This window comes from Talpa occidentalis, unplaced genomic scaffold (genome assembly GCF_014898055.3).
Source record: "Talpa occidentalis isolate TD23 unplaced genomic scaffold, MPIMG_talOcc4v2.1 talOcc4.14, whole genome shotgun sequence".
Lineage (NCBI taxonomy): Eukaryota > Metazoa > Chordata > Mammalia > Eulipotyphla > Talpidae > Talpa > Talpa occidentalis.
The window spans coordinates 46,400,202-46,404,391 of NW_023601433.1; the positions used below are offsets into that span (position 1 = coordinate 46,400,202).

Consider the following 4,190-nt stretch of genomic DNA (forward strand, 5'->3'; position numbering starts at 1 on the left):
AAAATGTTTGTCTCTATCTGACCCTTTATTTGGCTTCTCTATATTCTACATATAAGTGACACCATCCAGTATATATCTTTCTCCTTCTACTTACTTCACTTAGCATAATCCCATGCAACTCCATCCATGTTGCTGAAAATGGCATGAGTTTATCTTTATTGATCTCTGAGTAGTATTCCATTGTGTGTATACATATATAAATATATATATAAGCATATACATATATATATATATATCACCACATCTTCCTAGCTTTTCAAGGGTTTTCATCATATATGGATATTGAATTTTATCAAATACTTTCTCAACGTTTACTGAAATGATGATACGGTTTTTATGTTCCTTTTTGTTGATGTGGTGAATTACATTGATTTTTTAAAAAATAAGTCTTTCTTTTTTTAAAAGATTTCTTTACACAATAAATGCTCTGCAATATCTGTGAAGTAAAATAATAATAATAATAAAGATAACATTGCAAGAGGAATTAGAGTATACTCAAATGAAACTACACTGGAAAATTGCCTTTTCTAAATCTTAGAATTTTTGCTGTATCCTCTGCCTGTGTAACCAAATGGAACTTTCTAGACATCTACGAAATCCTTCACCATCATCACTACCCACATGGTTACTTTTTGGGATAAATTCATATACTTCATACAGATGGCAAGAAAGATACCCTAGAGATCAACCCAAAGGACACAAAAACATTGATTCAAAAGAACACCTGCACCCCTATGTTTATTGAAGCACTATTTATAATAGGTAAAACCTGGCAACAACCCAAATGCCCAAAAACAAATGACTAGATCAAGAAGATGTGGTATATATACACAAGGGAATATTACTCAGCAATCAAAAAAGATAAAACTCATGCCATTCGCAGCAACTTGGATGGAGCTAGAAGAAATTATGCTCAGTGAAATAAGTCAGAAGGAAAAAGAAAAATATTGGATGGTTTCACTTATAGGAGGAATATAGAGAAACCAAATAAGACATTAGTGTAAAAAAATAATAATAATACAAAATACGGGGCCTCCCTGGTGGCGCAGGGGTTAAGCACCATACTATGAGGCAGTCTGCAGCCGCTGCAGCAGGAGTTCCATCCCCGGCCGGCCAGGAAGAAACCCACGTGGCGCAGCAGACCTCTCCTGTCTCGCCAGATGCTCCCCTCAGCAGTGTGTTTCAGTGTGTTTCAGTGTGTTTCAGTGTGTTTCAGTGATCTGCCTGTTCTGCTCCCCACTCTGTCTCTGATGAATCATCTCACCCCCTGCACCTCTGGCCTGAACCTCAGCTCTTGTATGCATAAATAAATAAATCTTAAAAAAATACATAACACAACAAAGCAAAAACAGACAATTATAAATCAGAGACATACTGCAGGGGAGGAGGAGGGAGGGAGGAGCACAGGGGACAGTGGTGATGGTGCACAGATGCATTGGTGAAGGGAATTCTATGGGGACTACACCTGAGGGGGGTAAGCAAACATTGTTTAAAAATGAACAATGATGTAAAAAATATACAAATAAAATGAAACTCTATGGGGACTACACTTGAGGGGCAGGGGAAGCAAATATTGTTTAAAAATGAACAATGATGTAAAAAATAAATTTAAAAAAAAAAAAAAAGAAAAAAGAAAGAAAGAAAGATTCCCTAGACCTGGATGCTCAATGCTGTGCTGCCATAATACTTGCACTGTAATGATGGTCTTTTGGAGCAATGCTGGTGAGTAATGAATCAGTCTCTTGCAATTAATTGTGCAGGACTGGGATGAATAAATGTATTGCGATAACTTCGCTTTTTTGGGCATTTCTGTTTTAAGAGGAAGAGACTTCTCGTTCTAAAATTCCTTGTTCTATGGAAGTATTTAAAAGCATCATTGCAGAGGCAGCATCAGTATCAGGTACGTTGAGGATTCACAAGCAGTTCTGCTTGAATACAGAGCTTAAGTAACAAGAGATGAAAAGCCACTTTGTTGAGATGCAGGAGAGATGTAAAATATTAAAGCTGAGGAGAATCATTGCTTCATTGCCTTTTTCAGTGCCTGCATAAGCTTCGGTTTGTATTTTGGGTCAATCCACCATAAGGAACCTTTTCCATTAATCTTCCCATTGCTTCTTTCCACTCTGAAAACATTTATTCAGGGACAGATTGTGACAAACAGAATTCTTCCAGTCTGTTGGTACAATAGCAAAATGTGGAAAACAATCCAAAATCCAGTGATAAATTTCTTTGACAGGCAAACATTTATTGGAGAGTGTTCAATAGCCACATAAATGAGGAGAATAAAGGACTCTAGGAGCTCTAAAATTGGTGAATTTTTTCCTGGATTCTGGTAGCAAAAGGGTCCAAATGATGGCACATCATCTCCCTCTATGTCATACAATAGACTATAGAAGCCCTTCACCTCCAAAGCTGAAGTTTGTTAGAAGATTCATACTTTCATGAAGCCAATTCAAGTTTGTAAATTCATTATCTGCTTAATCACTATCCACTACTGTGGCCTTTAGCCTGGCAGTATCAACAGCTTCAGGTAAGTTTCCCATTTTGTAAATCTGGCTTAATCCCGCAACTTTTTCAGTTCTTGGAGTTTCAGCTCTCTCCCCTGGAGTTATTCCAATTATTGGACACATTTACTCTCAGAGCCCAAAGGGCAGAGGCCCAGAATCCAACAGACTTCCCAGAAGAGTGGGTGGGTGAAAAGGCAAGTTATGTTACTACAAATGAGATTTTTCTTGATTTCTTTCTCTTCTAATATTCTATTATTATTTGCATATAGGAATGCAGATTTGTTATCTGTTCATTTTGTAACATGGAAATTTACTATACTGTTTTTTTTTTAACATCCTTCATTTGTTCATAATATAGGGTTTCTCCCCTCAAATGCATCCACCATATTTCCCACCACCAAACTGCCCACAGTCCTCTACTATGCCTCACCATGCTCTCCCCTCTGCCCTGTTCTCTACTCTCCCCTTCTCATCTCCCTCTCCCTCCCCTCCTGAGTGTCACAGATCTGTCATGGACTGTTTTCAAGAGTCAGCCTTACAGTTTGTCTTTGTCTGATCCTATGTTTGATTTCTGTAGAGTCCACATGAAAGTGAAACCATCCAGTATTCATCTTTCTTGTTCTGTCTCACTTCACTTAGAATAATTCCTTCTAGTTCCATCCATGTTGCCACAAATGGCATCAGCAACAAGTGCTGGTGAGGGTGTGGAGAAAAAGGAACACTGTTACACTGCTGGTGAGAATGTAAACTGGTCCAGCCCATATGGAAAGACATAGAGATTCCTCAAAAGACTAAAAATGGATTTACCATATGATCCAGCAATTCCACTCAGAGGGATCTACCCAAAGAGCACAAAAACAATAACTTGAAAGGAAAGCTGCTCTCTTATATTTATTGCAGCACTATTTGCAATAGTCAAGATATGAAAGCAATCTTAATGCCCCAGAACAGATGAATGGATCAAAGGTGTGGTACATATGCACTGTGGGACACTACTCAATGATCAAAAAAGAAACTTATGTCACATGTCCATACCCAAGTAAGCTAGGTTGTGGAATGTTGTCTCTAGTAGGGAGGCCAGATGTTTGCCCAAAATCAAAGGTTTCTTTTTCAAAAAGAAGAGAGGAGAGTGAATAAGGACAATTATCAATTCTACCCCACTGAGTGTACACTTTTCCTTTGAAGTTCTCTCTATGAGGCTAAATTTTTCTCTGGCATTTACCATTTAAAAGGCAAATCTATGATTATCTTCATGATTTCATGGCTTTCTTCCCTAAACACTTTTTTTTTTCTTTGTCTTCAATGTTTAACATTCTCAGTATGATGTCTGAGAGTGGGTCTTTTCATTAACTTTACCTAGATCATTTTAAACATTTTTAATGCAGTCTTCCATTAGTCTCATCTTTTTCTTCCTTAGGTCAAGAATATTTTCTTCATTGCTTTCTGATTACGTATATTAAATTGTTTCTATTTCATCAGCAAAATTATCCTTTCATTGATAGCTTCTCTGATAATTGTCCTCCATATCTGCTATTTTGATTCCTTTATTTTTACTTTTTTTTTCTAAAAGTTTTTCCAATTTGCTTTCTGTTTCACTGATTTGATTTTCTTCCTTAGATATCTAATCACCATGCTCCTTGAATTTCTTATTTCTTTTATTTTTTTTTTTTTTTTTTTTTTTTT

General features: G+C 36.8%; 1 pseudogene; it reads right to left on the reverse strand.

Annotated features, from left to right (window-relative positions):
• Positions 1-534: 534 nt before the first annotated feature.
• On the reverse strand, positions 535-2,630 carry LOC119244148 (forkhead box protein N2-like; annotated as a pseudogene).
• Between the last annotated feature and the right edge of the window lie 1,560 nt (positions 2,631-4,190).